A 24,438-nucleotide genomic window follows, 5' to 3' on the forward strand; every position below is an offset into this window, starting at 1 on the left:
GGACGTCAAGTTTCATATCTGTATCGAGTCGGTGTCGTACATTGCGTGTACGTGTACGTTTATACAGCGGCGAGGAAATAGAGAGAGAGAGAGTGTGCGTTAGGCTCTCGTACAAGACTCAGGTGCGTGTGTGTACACGTCTCCCTGCGCATGCTTTCTATTCTCGTCGGGTTTAGTGAGTCTATTCTGTCTTCGGCCTTAGGGTTAGGGTTAGGGTTAGGGTTAGGGTTAGGGTTAGGGTTAGGGTTAGGGTTAGGGTTAGGGTTAGGGTTAGGGTTAGGGTTAGGGTTAGGGTTAGGGTTAGGGTTAGGGTTAGGGTTAGGGTTAGGGTTAGGGTTAGGGTTAGGGTTAGGGTTAGGGTTAGGGTTAGGGTTAGGGTTAGGGTTAGGGTTAGGGTTAGGGTTAGGGTTAGGGTTAGGGTTAGGGTTAGGGTTAGGGTTAGGGTTAGGGTTAGGGTTAGGGTTAGGGTTAAGGGTTAGGGTTCTGGGTTAGGGCGCCCAGCCCTCCAGAACACCTTTTCACGTTCCAGAACCTTCAGGGCAATGCCTGGTCCGGTAAACGTGCGGGGCTCCATTCCTATCTTGTGGGGTGCTCCCTTGGGTGTACAGCTTGTCGTTGACTGTCAAACGTTGCTTTCCGGTCGGCACAGTGCTCAACCTAGCTCTCCCATGTGTGTCTGTGTGATGAATGCTTTAAAGTTGGCTGTGCTCAACTTAGCATAATTGTGTGTACTCTGAACTCGTTGTTCTGATATCGAATTGGGCTATGAGTTTAGTCTGACCAATAACGATAAACGTATAGGTGATAGAAGGGAGAGAGAAGTTATGTATGCAAGCAATTAGTTTATTAAATAGTTTATTAAGTAAATTATTAATGCATTACTAATTTATGTAGTAATTAAATAATAAATTTATTAGCTAGGTTGAGGGTCAAGCACATTGTTGAAATGTGCACATGTGTGAGCTTGCGTGTAACGTTCGTGTGTGTGTGTGTGTGTGTGTGTGTGTGTGTGTGTGTGTGTAGGTGTGTGTGTGTGTTCATGTGTGTGTGTGTGTGTGTGTGTGTGTGTGTGTGTGTGTGTGGGGGGGGGGGTTGGGGGGGTGGGTGTGTGCGCGTGTGCATTTGAATGTATGTTGTAGAGTTTGAATGTTGAGGTATGTGGGTATTTACCTCGGTGGGAGAAGTTGGGTTGCTGATGTTCTATATTGTGAGACGATCCTGGAATAGCTTGAGGTGTGTTGAGGTCTTGTAGTGTTTGTTTGGTCATAGTAGCATTTCTTCAATATGTCATGTGTCTTGTTATGAGTTGATCCTTAGCTTGAATTGTATATCAATATAGTTGGCACTCCTTGTTCAATGTATTTTCACGTGAAACTTGTTTTGGCATATGTGTGAACGTATGTCAAATTATGTGTGTAGGTCGTTCTGTGTCATTTAATATGATCAATGGTTGGAGTAATTCAAGATATTTATTTGCTGATCCCCATTCACGGAGAACGCAGTTTGAAGCAGGATACGTTGAGATGGTATTTCCAGTGTGGAAATTGAAGACTGTTTATTGTTCTGTACTCGTTTTCTTCGACATACGTAGTTGGGTCTGGTCTGCTGTACCAGTAGTTTGGTCGTAGTTGTGTCTAGAGTGCTTGTCTGTTTGAATGTAGTTGTTATGGGAGCGATTCAAGACAATATCGATTTGGTGTTGAGGGAGATGTGAGTTTTGAGGTGTGATCACTCGTCAAAGCGTAGGAAACGATATCCAGTGTTGGGTATCGTTGTAGCGTGCACACAATTAAACGAACGCGGTACGACCTATTGGCGTACGCGTTTCGGTTTGGTTAACCTTCCTCAGCGCCAGGCACGTACCGATGAGAATGTAAAACCTTGTGGCACGCAAGAGAGTGTCTCGTCGACGCCGTTTCAGTTGAGAGAAGTCGTGACGACTTGACTGGAAGCTTCGACAGGCTTGAGAACAATGAGAGCAATGATTCTTCTCGGTCTAGCAGCTGTTGACGCGTTATCTTGTCTGTTTCATGACTTGTGGCGGTGGTGTACCGAGGCATGTGTTTATATCCGGGGAATATTTGTCATGTGATCTCGTTTTGTATCGAATATTCTCGTTAGACGGCTTCAGAAGAAACGGACAGCGGTATGATGGCCAGGAAAGGCTGTTCTTAGTGATGCAGGCGAAGAGCACGAATGGTGATAAACTCCCACCGAAGTGACGACGATCCAGATCGGTAAATCGTCGTGTATGTCTAGGCATGTATACGTGTGGCATGTAGGTTTTGTGTGTGTGTTTGTGTGTGTGTGTGTGTGTGTGTGTGTGTGTGTGTGTGTGTGTGTGTGTGTGTGTGTGTGTGTGTGTGTGTGTGTGTATTAGTTTAGGGATAGGTTAGGGTCTGGTCATGCATCTGTAACTAATTTTTAATTAGTTTTTAATTATTACTTAATTAAGGAGATTATTGATTCATTGGTTTTTCTTCCTTAGTAAATTATTGAATAAAAATTAGAGTTAGTGTTTAGGTTAGAGGTAAGGTAAGGGGTTGGAGATAGGGTTAATTTTATGTATTAGATTAATTAATAATTAATTTATTTATTATTATTTTTGGTTAAAGATTAGGGTTAGGGTTAAGTTTAGAGTTAAGGTTAAGGTTAGTGTTAGGGTTAAGGTTATGTATTAAATTAGTTAATTAATTTATTGATTAGATAAATTTTTTTCGTTATCATTGGGTTAGGGCCAGTACTAAATATTGGAGTTAATTAGTGTTAGAAGTCGGGGTTAGTGCCAGGGTTAGGGCCAGGGTTAGGGTTATGTATTAAATTAATTAATTAATGTATTGATTAAGTAGATTTTTAGCATTATTATTGGGTTGAGGTTAGAACTAAGTGTTAGAATTAAGTTGGTGTTATAAGTTAGGGTTAGGGTTAGGGTTAGGGTTAGGGTTAGGGTTATATATTAAATTAATTAATTAATTTATTGATTAAGTAGATTTTTAGCATTATTATTGGGTTGAGGTTAGAACTAAGTGTTAGAATTAAGTTGGTGTTATAAGTTAGGGTTAGGGTTAGGGTTAGGGTTAGGGTTAGGGTTATATATTAAATTAATTAATTAATTTATTGATTAAATAAATTTTTAACATTATTATTGGGTTGAGTTTAGAACTAAATGTTAGGGTTAAGTTAGGGTTAGGGGTTAGGGTTAGGGTTAGTTTTAGGGTTAAGGGTTAAGGTTATGTATAAAATTAATTAATTTGTGTATTGATTAAATAAAATTTTTTTTAACATTATTATTGGGTTTGGGTTAGAACTAAGAGTTATATTTAAGTGTTGAGTTAAGTAATTAGATGATGTATGAAGTAGATTAGTTGGGTTAGTGTTATGATCAGGATTCATGTCAGAGTTAAGATTTGGGTCAAGAAAGAGAGAGGATGTAGAGAAGAGAAGGGGAAGGAAGGGAGATAGAGAGAGTATAAGGGATGGGGAGAGACAGAGAGAGTGAGATAGAGTGCGGGGAAGAGGGAGGGGATGTGGGGAGGGCTTTTTGGGAAAAGAATGGGGGAATGAGTGTGGGTCACGTCTGTAAGTGTTGATGGTGTGTGCATAAGAGTTGCTGTTGACACGAGTCGTCATGACTTGGTTAATCATTAGAATTTCAATATGTTTTGCACATTATTGCTGTAACTTAATGTGAGCACTGGTCTGTGCTATTGTTGATTGTTGTTGATTGTGGGTACGAGTTCGTATAATATATTTGTGTTAGTACACTTGGTACATAAGTGTGTCGAACTTCCACGAGTTACAGACAACACTAGGCATCGACTCCCGTAGGAGGATGCTCCATGACAGCGTATGTTTCACCCTTGGTCGCGGGAATCTGGAGCCAAAGCAGGTTTAAGGGTTAGGGTTCTGGGTTAGGGCGCCCAGCCCTCCAGAACACCTTTTCACGTTCCAGAACCTTCAGGGCAATGCCTGGTCCGGTAAACGTGCGGGGCTCCATTCCTATCTTGTGGGGTGCTCCCTTGGGTGTACAGCTTGTCGTTGACTGTCAAACGTTGCTTTCCGGTCGGCACAGTGCTCAACCTAGCTCTCCCATGTGTGTCTGTGTGATGAATGCTTTAAAGTTGGCTGTGCTCAACTTAGCATAATTGTGTGTACTCTGAACTCGTTGTTCTGATATCGAATTGGGCTATGAGTTTAGTCTGACCAATAACGATAAACGTATAGGTGATAGAAGGGAGAGAGAAGTTATGTATGCAAGCAATTAGTTTATTAAATAGTTTATTAAGTAAATTATTAATGCATTACTAATTTATGTAGTAATTAAATAATAAATTTATTAGCTAGGTTGAGGGTCAAGCACATTGTTGAAATGTGCACATGTGTGAGCTTGCGTGTAACGTTCGTGTGTGTGTGTGTGTGTGTGTGTGTGTGTGTGTGTGTGTGTAGGTGTGTGTGTGTGTTCATGTGTGTGTGTGTGTGTGTGTGTGTGTGTGTGTGTGGGGGGGGGGGGGGGGGGGGTTGGGGGGGTGGGTGTGTGCGCGCGTGCATTTGAATGTATGTTGTAGAGTTTGAATGTTGAGGTATGTGGGTATTTACCTCGGTGGGAGAAGTTGGGTTGCTGATGTTCTATATTGTGAGACGATCCTGGAATAGCTTGAGGTGTGTTGAGGTCTTGTAGTGTTTGTTTGGTCATAGTAGCATTTCTTCAATATGTCATGTGTCTTGTTATGAGTTGATCCTTAGCTTGAATTGTATATCAATATAGTTGGCACTCCTTGTTCAATGTATTTTCACGTGAAACTTGTTTTGGCATATGTGTGAACGTATGTCAAATTATGTGTGTAGGTCGTTCTGTGTCATTTAATATGATCAATGGTTGGAGTAATTCAAGATATTTATTTGCTGATCCCCATTCACGGAGAACGCAGTTTGAAGCAGGATACGTTGAGATGGTATTTCCAGTGTGGAAATTGAAGACTGTTTATTGTTCTGTACTCGTTTTCTTCGACATACGTAGTTGGGTCTGGTCTGCTGTACCAGTAGTTTGGTCGTAGTTGTGTCTAGAGTGCTTGTCTGTTTGAATGTAGTTGTTATGGGAGCGATTCAAGACAATATCGATTTGGTGTTGAGGGAGATGTGAGTTTTGAGGTGTGATCACTCGTCAAAGCGTAGGAAACGATATCCAGTGTTGGGTATCGTTGTAGCGTGCACACAATTAAACGAACGCGGTACGACCTATTGGCGTACGCGTTTCGGTTTGGTTAACCTTCCTCAGCGCCAGGCACGTACCGATGAGAATGTAAAACCTTGTGGCACGCAAGAGAGTGTCTCGTCGACGCCGTTTCAGTTGAGAGAAGTCGTGACGACTTGACTGGAAGCTTCGACAGGCTTGAGAACAATGAGAGCAATGATTCTTCTCGGTCTAGCAGCTGTTGACGCGTTATCTTGTCTGTTTCATGACTTGTGGCGGTGGTGTACCGAGGCATGTGTTTATATCCGGGGAATATTTGTCATGTGATCTCGTTTTGTATCGAATATTCTCGTTAGACGGCTTCAGAAGAAACGGACAGCGGTATGATGGCCAGGAAAGGCTGTTCTTAGTGATGCAGGCGAAGAGCACGAATGGTGATAAACTCCCACCGAAGTGACGACGATCCAGATCGGTAAATCGTCGTGTATGTCTAGGCATGTATACGTGTGGCATGTAGGTTTTGTGTGTGTGTTGTGTGTGTGTGTGTGTGTGTGTGTGTGTGTGTGTGTGTGTGTGTGTGTGTGTGTGTGTGTGTGTGTGTGTGTGTGTATTAGTTTAGGGATAGGTTAGGGTCTGGTCATGCATCTGTAACTAATTTTTAATTAGTTTTTAATTATTACTTAATTAAGGAGATTATTGATTCATTGGTTTTTCTTCCTTAGTAAATTATTGAATAAAAATTAGAGTTAGTGTTTAGGTTAGAGGTAAGGTAAGGGGTTGGAGATAGGGTTAATTTTATGTATTAGATTAATTAATAATTAATTTATTTATTATTATTTTTGGTTAAAGATTAGGGTTAGGGTTAAGTTTAGAGTTAAGGTTAAGGTTAGTGTTAGGGTTAAGGTTATGTATTAAATTAGTTAATTAATTTATTGATTAGATAAATTTTTTTCGTTATCATTGGGTTAGGGCCAGTACTAAATATTGGAGTTAATTAGTGTTAGAAGTCGGGGTTAGTGCCAGGGTTAGGGCCAGGGTTAGGGTTATGTATTAAATTAATTAATTAATGTATTGATTAAGTAGATTTTTAGCATTATTATTGGGTTGAGGTTAGAACTAAGTGTTAGAATTAAGTTGGTGTTATAAGTTAGGGTTAGGGTTAGGGTTAGGGTTAGGGTTAGGGTTATATATTAAATTAATTAATTAATTTATTGATTAAGTAGATTTTTAGCATTATTATTGGGTTGAGGTTAGAACTAAGTGTTAGAATTAAGTTGGTGTTATAAGTTAGGGTTAGGGTTAGGGTTAGGGTTAGGGTTAGGGTTATATATTAAATTAATTAATTAATTTATTGATTAAATAAATTTTTAGCATTATTATTGGGTTGAGTTTAGAACTAAATGTTAGGGTTAAGTTAGGGTTAGGGGTTAGGGTTAGGGTTAGTTTTAGGGTTAAGGGTTAAGGTTATGTATAAAATTAATTAATTTGTGTATTGATTAAATAAAATTTTTTTTAACATTATTATTGGGTTTGGGTTAGAACTAAGAGTTATATTTAAGTGTTGAGTTAAGTAATTAGATGATGTATGAAGTAGATTAGTTGGGTTAGTGTTATGATCAGGATTCATGTCAGAGTTAAGATTTGGGTCAAGAAAGAGAGAGGATGTAGAGAAGAGAAGGGGAAGGAAGGGAGATAGAGAGAGTATAAGGGATGGGGAGAGACAGAGAGAGTGAGATAGAGTGCGGGGAAGAGGGAGGGGATGTGGGGAGGGCTTTTTGGGAAAAGAATGGGGGAATGAGTGTGGGTCACGTCTGTAAGTGTTGATGGTGTGTGCATAAGAGTTGCTGTTGACACGAGTCGTCATGACTTGGTTAATCATTAGAATTTCAATATGTTTTGCACATTATTGCTGTAACTTAATGTGAGCACTGGTCTGTGCTATTGTTGATTGTTGTTGATTGTGGGTACGAGTTCGTATAATATATTTGTGTTAGTACACTTGGTACATAAGTGTGTCGAACTTCCACGAGTTACAGACAACACTAGGCATCGACTCCCGTAGGAGGATGCTCCATGACAGCGTATGTTTCACCCTTGGTCGCGGGAATCTGGAGCCAAAGCAGGTTTAAGGGTTAGGGTTCTGGGTTAGGGCGCCCAGCCCTCCAGAACACCTTTTCACGTTCCAGAACCTTCAGGGCAATGCCTGGTCCGGTAAACGTGCGGGGCTCCATTCCTATCTTGTGGGGTGCTCCCTTGGGTGTACAGCTTGTCGTTGACTGTCAAACGTTGCTTTCCGGTCGGCACAGTGCTCAACCTAGCTCTCCCATGTGTGTCTGTGTGATGAATGCTTTAAAGTTGGCTGTGCTCAACTTAGCATAATTGTGTGTACTCTGAACTCGTTGTTCTGATATCGAATTGGGCTATGAGTTTAGTCTGACCAATAACGATAAACGTATAGGTGATAGAAGGGAGAGAGAAGTTATGTATGCAAGCAATTAGTTTATTAAATAGTTTATTAAGTAAATTATTAATGCATTACTAATTTATGTAGTAATTAAATAATAAATTTATTAGCTAGGTTGAGGGTCAAGCACATTGTTGAAATGTGCACATGTGTGAGCTTGCGTGTAACGTTCGTGTGTGTGTGTGTGTGTGTGTGTGTGTGTGTGTGTGTGTGTAGGTGTGTGTGTGTGTTCATGTGTGTGTGTGTGTGTGTGTGTGTGTGTGTGTGTGTGGGGGGGGGGGGGGGGGTTGGGGGGGGGTGGGTGTGTGCGCGCGTGCATTTGAATGTATGTTGTAGAGTTTGAATGTTGAGGTATGTGGGTATTTACCTCGGTGGGAGAAGTTGGGTTGCTGATGTTCTATATTGTGAGACGATCCTGGAATAGCTTGAGGTGTGTTGAGGTCTTGTAGTGTTTGTTTGGTCATAGTAGCATTTCTTCAATATGTCATGTGTCTTGTTATGAGTTGATCCTTAGCTTGAATTGTATATCAATATAGTTGGCACTCCTTGTTCAATGTATTTTCACGTGAAACTTGTTTTGGCATATGTGTGAACGTATGTCAAATTATGTGTGTAGGTCGTTCTGTGTCATTTAATATGATCAATGGTTGGAGTAATTCAAGATATTTATTTGCTGATCCCCATTCACGGAGAACGCAGTTTGAAGCAGGATACGTTGAGATGGTATTTCCAGTGTGGAAATTGAAGACTGTTTATTGTTCTGTACTCGTTTTCTTCGACATACGTAGTTGGGTCTGGTCTGCTGTACCAGTAGTTTGGTCGTAGTTGTGTCTAGAGTGCTTGTCTGTTTGAATGTAGTTGTTATGGGAGCGATTCAAGACAATATCGATTTGGTGTTGAGGGAGATGTGAGTTTTGAGGTGTGATCACTCGTCAAAGCGTAGGAAACGATATCCAGTGTTGGGTATCGTTGTAGCGTGCACACAATTAAACGAACGCGGTACGACCTATTGGCGTACGCGTTTCGGTTTGGTTAACCTTCCTCAGCGCCAGGCACGTACCGATGAGAATGTAAAACCTTGTGGCACGCAAGAGAGTGTCTCGTCGACGCCGTTTCAGTTGAGAGAAGTCGTGACGACTTGACTGGAAGCTTCGACAGGCTTGAGAACAATGAGAGCAATGATTCTTCTCGGTCTAGCAGCTGTTGACGCGTTATCTTGTCTGTTTCATGACTTGTGGCGGTGGTGTACCGAGGCATGTGTTTATATCCGGGGAATATTTGTCATGTGATCTCGTTTTGTATCGAATATTCTCGTTAGACGGCTTCAGAAGAAACGGACAGCGGTATGATGGCCAGGAAAGGCTGTTCTTAGTGATGCAGGCGAAGAGCACGAATGGTGATAAACTCCCACCGAAGTGACGACGATCCAGATCGGTAAATCGTCGTGTATGTCTAGGCATGTATACGTGTGGCATGTAGGTTTTGTGTGTGTGTTTGTGTGTGTGTGTGTGTGTGTGTGTGTGTGTGTGTGTGTGTGTGTGTGTGTGTGTGTGTGTGTGTGTGTGTGTGTGTATTAGTTTAGGGATAGGTTAGGGTCTGGTCATGCATCTGTAACTAATTTTTAATTAGTTTTTAATTATTACTTAATTAAGGAGATTATTGATTCATTGGTTTTTCTTCCTTAGTAAATTATTGAATAAAAATTAGAGTTAGTGTTTAGGTTAGAGGTAAGGTAAGGGGTTGGAGATAGGGTTAATTTTATGTATTAGATTAATTAATAATTAATTTATTTATTATTATTTTTGGTTAAAGATTAGGGTTAGGGTTAAGTTTAGAGTTAAGGTTAAGGTTAGTGTTAGGGTTAAGGTTATGTATTAAATTAGTTAATTAATTTATTGATTAGATAAATTTTTTTCGTTATCATTGGGTTAGGGCCAGTACTAAATATTGGAGTTAATTAGTGTTAGAAGTCGGGGTTAGTGCCAGGGTTAGGGCCAGGGTTAGGGTTATGTATTAAATTAATTAATTAATGTATTGATTAAGTAGATTTTTAGCATTATTATTGGGTTGAGGTTAGAACTAAGTGTTAGAATTAAGTTGGTGTTATAAGTTAGGGTTAGGGTTAGGGTTAGGGTTAGGGTTAGGGTTATATATTAAATTAATTAATTAATTTATTGATTAAGTAGATTTTTAGCATTATTATTGGGTTGAGGTTAGAACTAAGTGTTAGAATTAAGTTGGTGTTATAAGTTAGGGTTAGGGTTAGGGTTAGGGTTAGGGTTAGGGTTATATATTAAATTAATTAATTAATTTATTGATTAAATAAATTTTTAACATTATTATTGGGTTGAGTTTAGAACTAAATGTTAGGGTTAAGTTAGGGTTAGGGGTTAGGGTTAGGGTTAGTTTTAGGGTTAAGGGTTAAGGTTATGTATAAAATTAATTAATTTGTGTATTGATTAAATAAAATTTTTTTTTAACATTATTATTGGGTTTGGGTTAGAACTAAGAGTTATATTTAAGTGTTGAGTTAAGTAATTAGATGATGTATGAAGTAGATTAGTTGGGTTAGTGTTATGATCAGGATTCATGTCAGAGTTAAGATTTGGGTCAAGAAAGAGAGAGGATGTAGAGAAGAGAAGGGGAAGGAAGGGAGATAGAGAGAGTATAAGGGATGGGGAGAGACAGAGAGAGTGAGATAGAGTGCGGGGAAGAGGGAGGGGATGTGGGGAGGGCTTTTTGGGAAAAGAATGGGGGAATGAGTGTGGGTCACGTCTGTAAGTGTTGATGGTGTGTGCATAAGAGTTGCTGTTGACACGAGTCGTCATGACTTGGTTAATCATTAGAATTTCAATATGTTTTGCACATTATTGCTGTAACTTAATGTGAGCACTGGTCTGTGCTATTGTTGATTGTTGTTGATTGTGGGTACGAGTTCGTATAATATATTTGTGTTAGTACACTTGGTACATAAGTGTGTCGAACTTCCACGAGTTACAGACAACACTAGGCATCGACTCCCGTAGGAGGATGCTCCATGACAGCGTATGTTTCACCCTTGGTCGCGGGAATCTGGAGCCAAAGCAGGTTTAAGGGTTAGGGTTCTGGGTTAGGGCGCCCAGCCCTCCAGAACACCTTTTCACGTTCCAGAACCTTCAGGGCAATGCCTGGTCCGGTAAACGTGCGGGGCTCCATTCCTATCTTGTGGGGTGCTCCCTTGGGTGTACAGCTTGTCGTTGACTGTCAAACGTTGCTTTCCGGTCGGCACAGTGCTCAACCTAGCTCTCCCATGTGTGTCTGTGTGATGAATGCTTTAAAGTTGGCTGTGCTCAACTTAGCATAATTGTGTGTACTCTGAACTCGTTGTTCTGATATCGAATTGGGCTATGAGTTTAGTCTGACCAATAACGATAAACGTATAGGTGATAGAAGGGAGAGAGAAGTTATGTATGCAAGCAATTAGTTTATTAAATAGTTTATTAAGTAAATTATTAATGCATTACTAATTTATGTAGTAATTAAATAATAAATTTATTAGCTAGGTTGAGGGTCAAGCACATTGTTGAAATGTGCACATGTGTGAGCTTGCGTGTAACGTTCGTGTGTGTGTGTGTGTGTGTGTGTGTGTGTGTGTGTGTGTGTAGGTGTGTGTGTGTGTTCATGTGTGTGTGTGTGTGTGTGTGTGTGTGTGTGTGTGTGGGGGGGGGGGGGGGGGGGGTTGGGGGGGTGGGTGTGTGCGCGCGTGCATTTGAATGTATGTTGTAGAGTTTGAATGTTGAGGTATGTGGGTATTTACCTCGGTGGGAGAAGTTGGGTTGCTGATGTTCTATATTGTGAGACGATCCTGGAATAGCTTGAGGTGTGTTGAGGTCTTGTAGTGTTTGTTTGGTCATAGTAGCATTTCTTCAATATGTCATGTGTCTTGTTATGAGTTGATCCTTAGCTTGAATTGTATATCAATATAGTTGGCACTCCTTGTTCAATGTATTTTCACGTGAAACTTGTTTTGGCATATGTGTGAACGTATGTCAAATTATGTGTGTAGGTCGTTCTGTGTCATTTAATATGATCAATGGTTGGAGTAATTCAAGATATTTATTTGCTGATCCCCATTCACGGAGAACGCAGTTTGAAGCAGGATACGTTGAGATGGTATTTCCAGTGTGGAAATTGAAGACTGTTTATTGTTCTGTACTCGTTTTCTTCGACATACGTAGTTGGGTCTGGTCTGCTGTACCAGTAGTTTGGTCGTAGTTGTGTCTAGAGTGCTTGTCTGTTTGAATGTAGTTGTTATGGGAGCGATTCAAGACAATATCGATTTGGTGTTGAGGGAGATGTGAGTTTTGAGGTGTGATCACTCGTCAAAGCGTAGGAAACGATATCCAGTGTTGGGTATCGTTGTAGCGTGCACACAATTAAACGAACGCGGTACGACCTATTGGCGTACGCGTTTCGGTTTGGTTAACCTTCCTCAGCGCCAGGCACGTACCGATGAGAATGTAAAACCTTGTGGCACGCAAGAGAGTGTCTCGTCGACGCCGTTTCAGTTGAGAGAAGTCGTGACGACTTGACTGGAAGCTTCGACAGGCTTGAGAACAATGAGAGCAATGATTCTTCTCGGTCTAGCAGCTGTTGACGCGTTATCTTGTCTGTTTCATGACTTGTGGCGGTGGTGTACCGAGGCATGTGTTTATATCCGGGGAATATTTGTCATGTGATCTCGTTTTGTATCGAATATTCTCGTTAGACGGCTTCAGAAGAAACGGACAGCGGTATGATGGCCAGGAAAGGCTGTTCTTAGTGATGCAGGCGAAGAGCACGAATGGTGATAAACTCCCACCGAAGTGACGACGATCCAGATCGGTAAATCGTCGTGTATGTCTAGGCATGTATACGTGTGGCATGTAGGTTTTGTGTGTGTGTTTGTGTGTGTGTGTGTGTGTGTGTGTGTGTGTGTGTGTGTGTGTGTGTGTGTGTGTGTGTGTGTGTGTGTGTATTAGTTTAGGGATAGGTTAGGGTCTGGTCATGCATCTGTAACTAATTTTTAATTAGTTTTTAATTATTACTTAATTAAGGAGATTATTGATTCATTGGTTTTTCTTCCTTAGTAAATTATTGAATAAAAATTAGAGTTAGTGTTTAGGTTAGAGGTAAGGTAAGGGGTTGGAGATAGGGTTAATTTTATGTATTAGATTAATTAATAATTAATTTATTTATTATTATTTTTGGTTAAAGATTAGGGTTAGGGTTAAGTTTAGAGTTAAGGTTAAGGTTAGTGTTAGGGTTAAGGTTATGTATTAAATTAGTTAATTAATTTATTGATTAGATAAATTTTTTTCGTTATCATTGGGTTAGGGCCAGTACTAAATATTGGAGTTAATTAGTGTTAGAAGTCGGGGTTAGTGCCAGGGTTAGGGCCAGGGTTAGGGTTATGTATTAAATTAATTAATTAATGTATTGATTAAGTAGATTTTTAGCATTATTATTGGGTTGAGGTTAGAACTAAGTGTTAGAATTAAGTTGGTGTTATAAGTTAGGGTTAGGGTTAGGGTTAGGGTTAGGGTTAGGGTTATATATTAAATTAATTAATTAATTTATTGATTAAGTAGATTTTTAGCATTATTATTGGGTTGAGGTTAGAACTAAGTGTTAGAATTAAGTTGGTGTTATAAGTTAGGGTTAGGGTTAGGGTTAGGGTTAGGGTTAGGGTTATATATTAAATTAATTAATTAATTTATTGATTAAATAAATTTTTAGCATTATTATTGGGTTGAGTTTAGAACTAAATGTTAGGGTTAAGTTAGGGTTAGGGGTTAGGGTTAGGGTTAGTTTTAGGGTTAAGGGTTAAGGTTATGTATAAAATTAATTAATTTGTGTATTGATTAAATAAAATTTTTTTTAACATTATTATTGGGTTTGGGTTAGAACTAAGAGTTATATTTAAGTGTTGAGTTAAGTAATTAGATGATGTATGAAGTAGATTAGTTGGGTTAGTGTTATGATCAGGATTCATGTCAGAGTTAAGATTTGGGTCAAGAAAGAGAGAGGATGTAGAGAAGAGAAGGGGAAGGAAGGGAGATAGAGAGAGTATAAGGGATGGGGAGAGACAGAGAGAGTGAGATAGAGTGCGGGGAAGAGGGAGGGGATGTGGGGAGGGCTTTTTGGGAAAAGAATGGGGGAATGAGTGTGGGTCACGTCTGTAAGTGTTGATGGTGTGTGCATAAGAGTTGCTGTTGACACGAGTCGTCATGACTTGGTTAATCATTAGAATTTCAATATGTTTTGCACATTATTGCTGTAACTTAATGTGAGCACTGGTCTGTGCTATTGTTGATTGTTGTTGATTGTGGGTACGAGTTCGTATAATATATTTGTGTTAGTACACTTGGTACATAAGTGTGTCGAACTTCCACGAGTTACAGACAACACTAGGCATCGACTCCCGTAGGAGGATGCTCCATGACAGCGTATGTTTCACCCTTGGTCGCGGGAATCTGGAGCCAAAGCAGGTTTAAGGGTTAGGGTTCTGGGTTAGGGCGCCCAGCCCTCCAGAACACCTTTTCACGTTCCAGAACCTTCAGGGCAATGCCTGGTCCGGTAAACGTGCGGGGCTCCATTCCTATCTTGTGGGGTGCTCCCTTGGGTGTACAGCTTGTCGTTGACTGTCAAACGTTGCTTTCCGGTCGGCACAGTGCTCAACCTAGCTCTCCCATGTGTGTCTGTGTGATGAATGCTTTAAAGTTGGCTGTGCTCAACTTAGCATAATTGTGTGTACTCTGAACTCGTTGTTCTGATATCGAATTGGGCTATGAGTTTAGTCTGACCAATAACGATAAACGTATAGGTGATAGAAGGGAGAGAGAAGTTATGTATGCAAGCAATTAGTTTATTAAATAGTTTATTAAGTAAATTATTAATGCATTACTAATTTATGTAGTAATTAAATAATAAATTTATTAGCTAGGTTGAGGGTCAAGCACATTGTTGAAATGTGCACATGTGTGAGCTTGCGTGTAACGTTCGTGTGTGTGTGTGTGTGTGTGTGTGTGTGTGTGTGTGTGTGTAGGTGTGTGTGTGTGTTCATGTGTGTGTGTGTGTGTGTGTGTGTGTGTGTGTGTGTGTGTGTGTGTGTGTGGGGGGGGGGGGGGGGGGGGGGGGGGGGTTGGGGGGGTGGGTGTGTGCGCGCGTGCATTTGAATGTATGTTGTAGAGTTTGAATGTTGAGGTATGTGGGTATTTACCTCGGTGGGAGAAGTTGGGTTGCTGATGTTCTATATTGTGAGACGATCCTGGAATAGCTTGAGGTGTGTTGAGGTCTTGTAGTGTTTGTTTGGTCATAGTAGCATTTCTTCAATATGTCATGTGTCTTGTTATGAGTTGATCCTTAGCTTGAATTGTATATCAATATAGTTGGCACTCCTTGTTCAATGTATTTTCACGTGAAACTTGTTTTGGCATATGTGTGAACGTATGTCAAATTATGTGTGTAGGTCGTTCTGTGTCATTTAATATGATCAATGGTTGGAGTAATTCAAGATATTTATTTGCTGATCCCCATTCACGGAGAACGCAGTTTGAAGCAGGATACGTTGAGATGGTATTTCCAGTGTGGAAATTGAAGACTGTTTATTGTTCTGTACTCGTTTTCTTCGACATACGTAGTTGGGTCTGGTCTGCTGTACCAGTAGTTTGGTCGTAGTTGTGTCTAGAGTGCTTGTCTGTTTGAATGTAGTTGTTATGGGAGCGATTCAAGACAATATCGATTTGGTGTTGAGGGAGATGTGAGTTTTGAGGTGTGATCACTCGTCAAAGCGTAGGAAACGATATCCAGTGTTGGGTATCGTTGTAGCGTGCACACAATTAAACGAACGCGGTACGACCTATTGGCGTACGCGTTTCGGTTTGGTTAACCTTCCTCAGCGCCAGGCACGTACCGATGAGAATGTAAAACCTTGTGGCACGCAAGAGAGTGTCTCGTCGACGCCGTTTCAGTTGAGAGAAGTCGTGACGACTTGACTGGAAGCTTCGACAGGCTTGAGAACAATGAGAGCAATGATTCTTCTCGGTCTAGCAGCTGTTGACGCGTTATCTTGTCTGTTTCATGACTTGTGGCGGTGGTGTACCGAGGCATGTGTTTATATCCGGGGAATATTTGTCATGTGATCTCGTTTTGTATCGAATATTCTCGTTAGACGGCTTCAGAAGAAACGGACAGCGGTATGATGGCCAGGAAAGGCTGTTCTTAGTGATGCAGGCGAAGAGCACGAATGGTGATAAACTCCCACCGAAGTGACGACGATCCAGATCGGTAAATCGTCGTGTATGTCTAGGCATGTATACGTGTGGCATGTAGGTTTTGTGTGTGTGTTTGTGTGTGTGTGTGTGTGTGTGTGTGTGTGTGTGTGTGTGTGTGTGTGTGTGTGTGTGTGTGTGTGTGTGTGTATTAGTTTAGGGATAGGTTAGGGTCTGGTCATGCATCTGTAACTAATTTTTAATTAGTTTTTAATTATTACTTAATTAAGGAGATTATTGATTCATTGGTTTTTCTTCCTTAGTAAATTATTGAATAAAAATTAGAGTTAGTGTTTAGGTTAGAGGTAAGGTAAGGGGTTGGAGATAGGGTTAATTTTATGTATTAGATTAATTAATAATTAATTTATTTATTATTATTTTTGGTTAAAGATTAGGGTTAGGGTTAAGTTTAGAGTTAAGGTTAAGGTTAGTGTTAGGGTTAAGGTTATGTATTAAATTAGTTAATTAATTTATTGATTAGATAAATTTTTTTCGTTATCATTGGGTTAGGGCCAGTACTAAATATTGGAGTTAATTAGTGTTAGAAGTCGGGGTTAGTGCCAGGGTTAGGGCCAGGGTTAGGGTTATGTATTAAATTAATTAATTAATGTATTGATTAAGTAGATTTTTAGCATTATTATTGGGTTGAGGTTAGAACTAAGTGTTAGAATTAAGTTGGTGTTATAAGTTAGGGTTAGGGTTAGGGTTAGGGTTAGGGTTAGGGTTATATATTAAATTAATTAATTAATTTATTGATTAAGTAGATTTTTAGCATTATTATTGGGTTGAGGTTAGAACTAAGTGTTAGAATTAAGTTGGTGTTATAAGTTAGGGTTAGGGTTAGGGTTAGGGTTAGGGTTAGGGTTATATATTAAATTAATTAATTAATTTATTGATTAAATAAATTTTTAACATTATTATTGGGTTGAGTTTAGAACTAAATGTTAGGGTTAAGTTAGGGTTAGGGGTTAGGGTTAGGGTTAGTTTTAGGGTTAAGGGTTAAGGTTATGTATAAAATTAATTAATTTGTGTATTGATTAAATAAAATTTTTTTTTAACATTATTATTGGGTTTGGGTTAGAACTAAGAGTTATATTTAAGTGTTGAGTTAAGTAATTAGATGATGTATGAAGTAGATTAGTTGGGTTAGTGTTATGATCAGGATTCATGTCAGAGTTAAGATTTGGGTCAAGAAAGAGAGAGGATGTAGAGAAGAGAAGGGGAAGGAAGGGAGATAGAGAGAGTATAAGGGATGGGGAGAGACAGAGAGAGTGAGATAGAGTGCGGGGAAGAGGGAGGGGATGTGGGGAGGGCTTTTTGGGAAAAGAATGGGGGAATGAGTGTGGGTCACGTCTGTAAGTGTTGATGGTGTGTGCATAAGAGTTGCTGTTGACACGAGTCGTCATGACTTGGTTAATCATTAGAATTTCAATATGTTTTGCACATTATTGCTGTAACTTAATGTGAGCACTGGTCTGTGCTATTGTTGATTGTTGTTGATTGTGGGTACGAGTTCGTATAATATATTTGTGTTAGTACACTTGGTACATAAGTGTGTCGAACTTCCACGAGTTACAGACAACACTAGGCATCGACTCCCGTAGGAGGATGCTCCATGACAGCGTATGTTTCACCCTTGGTCGCGGGAATCTGGAGCCAAAGCAGGTTTAAGGGTTAGGGTTCTGGGTTAGGGCGCCCAGCCCTCCAGAACACCTTTTCACGTTCCAGAACCTTCAGGGCAATGCCTGGTCCGGTAAACGTGCGGGGCTCCATTCCTATCTTGTGGGGTGCTCCCTTGGGTGTACAGCTTGTCGTTGACTGTCAAACGTTGCTTTCCGGTCGGCACAGTGCTCAACCTAGCTCTCCCATGTGTGTCTGTGTGATGAATGCTTTAAAGTTGGCTGTGCTCAACTTAGCATAATTGTGTGTACTCTGAACTCGTTGTTCTGATATCGAATTGGGCTATGAGTTTAGTCTGACCAATAACGATAAACGTATAGGTGATAGAAGGGAGAGAGAAGTTATGTATGCAAGCAATTAGTTTATTAAATAGTTTATTAAGTAAATTATTAATGCATTACTAATTTATGTAGTAATTAAATAATAAATTTATTAGCTAGGTTGAGGGTCAAGCACATTGTTGAAATGTGCACATGTGTGAGCTTGCGTGTAACGTTCGTGTGTGTGTGTGTGTGTGTGTGTGTGTGTGTGTGTGTGTAGGTGTGTGTGTGTGTTCATGTGTGTGTGTGTGTGTGTGTGTGTGTGTGTGTGTGTGTGTGTGTGTGTGTGTGTGGGGGGGGGGGGGGGGGGGGTTGGGGGGGTGGGTGTGTGCGCGCGTGCATTTGAATGTATGTTGTAGAGTTTGAATGTTGAGGTATGTGGGTATTTACCTCGGTGGGAGAAGTTGGGTTGCTGATGTTCTATATTGTGAGACGATCCTGGAATAGCTTGAGGTGTGTTGAGGTCTTGTAGTGTTTGTTTGGTCATAGTAGCATTTCTTCAATATGTCATGTGTCTTGTTATGAGTTGATCCTTAGCTTGAATTGTATATCAATATAGTTGGCACTCCTTGTTCAATGTATTTTCACGTGAAACTTGTTTTGGCATATGTGTGAACGTATGTCAAATTATGTGTGTAGGTCGTTCTGTGTCATTTAATATGATCAATGGTTGGAGTAATTCAAGATATTTATTTGCTGATCCCCATTCACGGAGAACGCAGTTTGAAGCAGGATACGTTGAGATGGTATTTCCAGTGTGGAAATTGAAGACTGTTTATTGTTCTGTACTCGTTTTCTTCGACATACGTAGTTGGGTCTGGTCTGCTGTACCAGTAGTTTGGTCGTAGTTGTGTCTAGAGTGCTTGTCTGTTTGAATGTAGTTGTTATGGGAGCGATTCAAGACAATATCGATTTGGTGTTGAGGGAGATGTGAGTTTTGAGGTGTGATCACTCGTCAAAGCGTAGGAAACGATATCCAGTGTTGGGTATCGTTGTAGCGTGCACACAATTAAACGAACGCGGTACGACCTATTGGCGTACGCGTTTCGGTTTGGTTAACCTTCCTCAGCGCCAGGCACGTACCGATGAGAATGTAAAACCTTGTGGCACGCAAGAGAGTGTCTCGTCGACGCCGTTTCAGTTGAGAGAAGTCGTGACGACTTGACTGGAAGCTTCGACAGGCTTGAGAACAATGAGAGCAATGATTCTTCTCGGTCTAGCAGCTGTTGACGCGTTATCTTGTCTGTTTCATGACTTGTGGCGGTGGTGTACCGAGGCATGTGTTTATATCCGGGGAATATTTGTCATGTGATCTCGTTTTGTATCGAATATTCTCGTTAGACGGCTTCAGAAGAAACGGACAGCGGTATGATGGCCAGGAAAGGCTGTTCTTAGTGATGCAGGCGAAGAGCACGAATGGTGATAAACTCCCACCGAAGTGACGACGATCCAGATCGGTAAATCGTCGTGTATGTCTAGGCATGTATACGTGTGGCATGTAGGTTTTGTGTGTGTGTTTGTGTGTGTGTGTGTGTGTGTGTGTGTGTGTGTGTGTGTGTGTGTGTGTGTGTGTGTGTGTGTATTAGTTTAGGGATAGGTTAGGGTCTGGTCATGCATCTGTAACTAATTTTTAATTAGTTTTTAATTATTACTTAATTAAGGAGATTATTGATTCATTGGTTTTTCTTCCTTAGTAAATTATTGAATAAAAATTAGAGTTAGTGTTTAGGTTAGAGGTAAGGTAAGGGGTTGGAGATAGGGTTAATTTTATGTATTAGATTAATTAATAATTAATTTATTTATTATTATTTTTGGTTAAAGATTAGGGTTAGGGTTAAGTTTAGAGTTAAGGTTAAGGTTAGTGTTAGGGTTAAGGTTATGTATTAAATTAGTTAATTAATTTATTGATTAGATAAATTTTTTTCGTTATCATTGGGTTAGGGCCAGTACTAAATATTGGAGTTAATTAGTGTTAGAAGTCGGGGTTAGTGCCAGGGTTAGGGCCAGGGTTAGGGTTATGTATTAAATTAATTAATTAATGTATTGATTAAGTAGATTTTTAGCATTATTATTGGGTTGAGGTTAGAACTAAGTGTTAGAATTAAGTTGGTGTTATAAGTTAGGGTTAGGGTTAGGGTTAGGGTTAGGGTTAGGGTTATATATTAAATTAATTAATTAATTTATTGATTAAGTAGATTTTTAGCATTATTATTGGGTTGAGGTTAGAACTAAGTGTTAGAATTAAGTTGGTGTTATAAGTTAGGGTTAGGGTTAGGGTTAGGGTTAGGGTTAGGGTTATATATTAAATTAATTAATTAATTTATTGATTAAATAAATTTTTAGCATTATTATTGGGTTGAGTTTAGAACTAAATGTTAGGGTTAAGTTAGGGTTAGGGGTTAGGGTTAGGGTTAGGTTTAGGGTTAAGGGTTAAGGTTATGTATAAAATTAATTAATTTGTGTATTGATTAAATAAAATTTTTTTTAACATTATTATTGGGTTTGGGTTAGAACTAAGAGTTATATTTAAGTGTTGAGTTAAGTAATTAGATGATGTATGAAGTAGATTAGTTGGGTTAGTGTTATGATCAGGATTCATGTCAGAGTTAAGATTTGGGTCAAGAAAGAGAGAGGATGTAGAGAAGAGAAGGGGAAGGAAGGGAGATAGAGAGAGTATAAGGGATGGGGAGAGACAGAGAGAGTGAGATAGAGTGCGGGGAAGAGGGAGGGGATGTGGGGAGGGCTTTTTGGGAAAAGAATGGGGGAATGAGTGTGGGTCACGTCTGTAAGTGTTGATGGTGTGTGCATAAGAGTTGCTGTTGACACGAGTCGTCATGACTTGGTTAATCATTAGAATTTCAATATGTTTTGCACATTATTGCTGTAACTTAATGTGAGCACTGGTCTGTGCTATTGTTGATTGTTGTTGATTGTGGGTACGAGTTCGTATAATATATTTGTGTTAGTACACTTGGTACATAAGTGTGTCGAACTTCCACGAGTTACAGACAACACTAGGCATCGACTCCCGTAGGAGGATGCTCCATGACAGCGTATGTTTCACCCTTGGTCGCGGGAATCTGGAGCCAAAGCAGGTTTAAGGGTTAGGGTTCTGGGTTAGGGCGCCCAGCCCTCCAGAACACCTTTTCACGTTCCAGAACCTTCAGGGCAATGCCTGGTCCGGTAAACGTGCGGGGCTCCATTCCTATCTTGTGGGGTGCTCCCTTGGGTGTACAGCTTGTCGTTGACTGTCAAACGTTGCTTTCCGGTCGGCACAGTGCTCAACCTAGCTCTCCCATGTGTGTCTGTGTGATGAATGCTTTAAAGTTGGCTGTGCTCAACTTAGCATAATTGTGTGTACTCTGAACTCGTTGTTCTGATATCGAATTGGGCTATGAGTTTAGTCTGACCAATAACGATAAACGTATAGGTGATAGAAGGGAGAGAGAAGTTATGTATGCAAGCAATTAGTTTATTAAATAGTTTATTAAGTAAATTATTAATGCATTACTAATTTATGTAGTAATTAAATAATAAATTTATTAGCTAGGTTGAGGGTCAAGCACATTGTTGAAATGTGCACATGTGTGAGCTTGCGTGTAACGTTCGTGTGTGTGTGTGTGTGTGTGTGTGTGTGTGTGTGTGTGTAGGTGTGTGTGTGTGTTCATGTGTGTGTGTGTGTGTGTGTGTGTGTGTGTGTGTGTGTGTGTGTGTGGGGGGGGGGGGGGGGGGGGGGGGGGGGGGGGGTTGGGGGGGTGGGTGTGTGCGCGCGTGCATTTGAATGTATGTTGTAGAGTTTGAATGTTGAGGTATGTGGGTATTTACCTCGGTGGGAGAAGTTGGGTTGCTGATGTTCTATATTGTGAGACGATCCTGGAATAGCTTGAGGTGTGTTGAGGTCTTGTAGTGTTTGTTTGGTCATAGTAGCATTTCTTCAATATGTCATGTGTCTTGTTATGAGTTGATCCTTAGCTTGAATTGTATATCAATATAGTTGGCACTCCTTGTTCAATGTATTTTCACGTGAAACTTGTTTTGGCATATGTGTGAACGTATGTCAAATTATGTGTGTAGGTCGTTCTGTGTCATTTAATATGATCAATGGTTGGAGTAATTCAAGATATTTATTTGCTGATCCCCATTCACGGAGAACGCAGTTTGAAGCAGGATACGTTGAGATGGTATTTCCAGTGTGGAAATTGAAGACTGTTTATTGTTCTGTACTCGTTTTCTTCGACATACGTAGTTGGGTCTGGTCTGCTGTACCAGTAGTTTGGTCGTAGTTGTGTCTAGAGTGCTTGTCTGTTTGAATGTAGTTGTTATGGGAGCGATTCAAGACAATATCGATTTGGTGTTGAGGGAGATGTGAGTTTTGAGGTGTGATCACTCGTCAAAGCGTAGGAAACGATATCCAGTGTTGGGTATCGTTGTAGCGTGCACACAATTAAACGAACGCGGTACGACCTATTGGCGTACGCGTTTCGGTTTGGTTAACCTTCCTCAGCGCCAGGCACGTACCGATGAGAATGTAAAACCTTGTGGCACGCAAGAGAGTGTCTCGTCGACGCCGTTTCAGTTGAGAGAAGTCGTGACGACTTGACTGGAAGCTTCGACAGGCTTGAGAACAATGAGAGCAATGATTCTTCTCGGTCTAGCAGCTGTTGACGCGTTATCTTGTCTGTTTCATGACTTGTGGCGGTGGTGTACCGAGGCATGTGTTTATATCCGGGGAATATTTGTCATGTGATCTCGTTTTGTATCGAATATTCTCGTTAGACGGCTTCAGAAGAAACGGACAGCGGTATGATGGCCAGGAAAGGCTGTTCTTAGTGATGCAGGCGAAGAGCACGAATGGTGATAAACTCCCACCGAAGTGACGACGATCCAGATCGGTAAATCGTCGTGTATGTCTAGGCATGTATACGTGTGGCATGTAGGTTTTGTGTGTGTGTTTGTGTGTGTGTGTGTGTGTGTGTGTGTGTGTGTGTGTGTGTGTGTGTGTGTGTGTGTGTGTGTATTAGTTTAGGGATAGGTTAGGGTCTGGTCATGCATCTGTAACTAATTTTTAATTAGTTTTTAATTATTACTTAATTAAGGAGATTATTGATTCATTGGTTTTTCTTCCTTAGTAAATTATTGAATAAAAATTAGAGTTAGTGTTTAGGTTAGAGGTAAGGTAAGGGGTTGGAGATAGGGTTAATTTTATGTATTAGATTAATTAATAATTAATTTATTTATTATTATTTTTGGTTAAAGATTAGGGTTAGGGTTAAGTTTAGAGTTAAGGTTAAGGTTAGTGTTAGGGTTAAGGTTATGTATTAAATTAGTTAATTAATTTATTGATTAGATAAATTTTTTTCGTTATCATTGGGTTAGGGCCAGTACTAAATATTGGAGTTAATTAGTGTTAGAAGTCGGGGTTAGTGCCAGGGTTAGGGCCAGGGTTAGGGTTATGTATTAAATTAATTAATTAATGTATTGATTAAGTAGATTTTTAGCATTATTATTGGGTTGAGGTTAGAACTAAGTGTTAGAATTAAGTTGGTGTTATAAGTTAGGGTTAGGGTTAGGGTTAGGGTTAGGGTTAGGGTTATATATTAAATTAATTAATTAATTTATTGATTAAGTAGATTTTTAGCATTATTATTGGGTTGAGGTTAGAACTAAGTGTTAGAATTAAGTTGGTGTTATAAGTTAGGGTTAGGGTTAGGGTTAGGGTTAGGGTTAGGGTTAGGGTTAGGGTTAGGGTTAGGGTTAGGGTTAGGGTTAGGGTTAGGGTTAGGGTTAGGGTTAGGGTTAGGGTTAGGGTTAGGGTTAGGGTTAGGGTTAGGGTTAGGGTTAGGGTTAGGGTTAGGGTTAGGGTTAGGGTTAGGGTTAGGGTTAGGGTTAGGGTTAGGGTTAGGGTTAGGGTTAGGGTTAGGGTTAGGGTTAGGGTTAGGGTTAGGGTTAGGGTTAGGGTTAGGGTTAGGGTTAGGGTTAGGGTTAGGGTTAGGGTTAGGGTTAGGGTTAGGGTTAGGGTTAGGGTTAGGGTTAGGGTTAGGGTTAGGGTTAGGGTTAGGGTTAGGGTTAGGGTTAGGGTTAGGGTTAGGGTTAGGGTTAGGGTTAGGGTTAGGGTTAGGGTTAGGGTTAGGTTAGGGTTAGGGTTAGGGTTAGGGTTAGGGTTAGGGTTAGGGTTAGGGTTAGGGTTAGGGTTAGGGTTAGGGTTAGGGTTAGGGTTAGGGTTAGGGTTAGGGTTAGGGTTAGGGTTAGGGTTAGGGTTAGGGTTAGGGTTAGGGTTAGGGTTAGGGTTAGGGTTAGGGTTAGGGTTAGGGTTAGGGTTAGGGTTAGGGTTAGGGTTAGGGTTAGGGTTAGGGTTAGGGTTAGGGTTAGGGTTAGGGTTAGGGTTAGGGTTAGGGTTAGGGTTAGGGTTAGGGTTAGGGTTAGGGTTAGGGTTAGGGTTAGGGTTAGGGTTAGGGTTAGGGTTAGGGTTAGGGTTAGGGTTAGGGTTAGGGT

General features: G+C 40.4%; 6 long non-coding RNA genes across 6 annotated transcripts; all 6 read left to right on the forward strand.

Annotated features, from left to right (window-relative positions):
* Positions 1-1,971: 1,971 nt before the first annotated feature.
* LOC134180408 (uncharacterized) lies at positions 1,972-5,112 on the forward strand. Its single transcript, XR_009969993.1, has 2 exons — positions 1,972-2,237; positions 4,846-5,112. It is a non-coding gene; the product is annotated as an uncharacterized LOC134180408 (long non-coding RNA).
* Positions 5,113-5,397: 285 nt separating this feature from the next.
* On the forward strand, positions 5,398-8,538 carry LOC134180409 (uncharacterized). Its single transcript, XR_009969994.1, has 2 exons — positions 5,398-5,663; positions 8,272-8,538. It is a non-coding gene; the product is annotated as an uncharacterized LOC134180409 (long non-coding RNA).
* Positions 8,539-8,823: 285 nt separating this feature from the next.
* Positions 8,824-11,967, forward strand: LOC134180405 (uncharacterized). The gene is made up of 2 exons (XR_009969991.1): positions 8,824-9,089; positions 11,701-11,967. It is a non-coding gene; the product is annotated as an uncharacterized LOC134180405 (long non-coding RNA).
* Positions 11,968-12,252: 285 nt separating this feature from the next.
* Positions 12,253-15,411, forward strand: LOC134180406 (uncharacterized). Its single transcript, XR_009969992.1, has 2 exons — positions 12,253-12,518; positions 15,145-15,411. It is a non-coding gene; the product is annotated as an uncharacterized LOC134180406 (long non-coding RNA).
* Positions 15,412-15,696: 285 nt separating this feature from the next.
* On the forward strand, positions 15,697-18,852 carry LOC134180402 (uncharacterized). The gene is made up of 2 exons (XR_009969989.1): positions 15,697-15,962; positions 18,586-18,852. It is a non-coding gene; the product is annotated as an uncharacterized LOC134180402 (long non-coding RNA).
* A 285-nt stretch (positions 18,853-19,137) lies between these two features.
* On the forward strand, positions 19,138-22,287 carry LOC134180404 (uncharacterized). The gene is made up of 2 exons (XR_009969990.1): positions 19,138-19,403; positions 22,021-22,287. It is a non-coding gene; the product is annotated as an uncharacterized LOC134180404 (long non-coding RNA).
* The last annotated feature ends 2,151 nt before the right edge of the window (positions 22,288-24,438 follow it).

The sequence above is a fragment of the Corticium candelabrum genome, chromosome 5, assembly GCF_963422355.1.
Source record: "Corticium candelabrum chromosome 5, ooCorCand1.1, whole genome shotgun sequence".
Taxonomy (NCBI): domain Eukaryota; kingdom Metazoa; phylum Porifera; class Homoscleromorpha; order Homosclerophorida; family Plakinidae; genus Corticium; species Corticium candelabrum.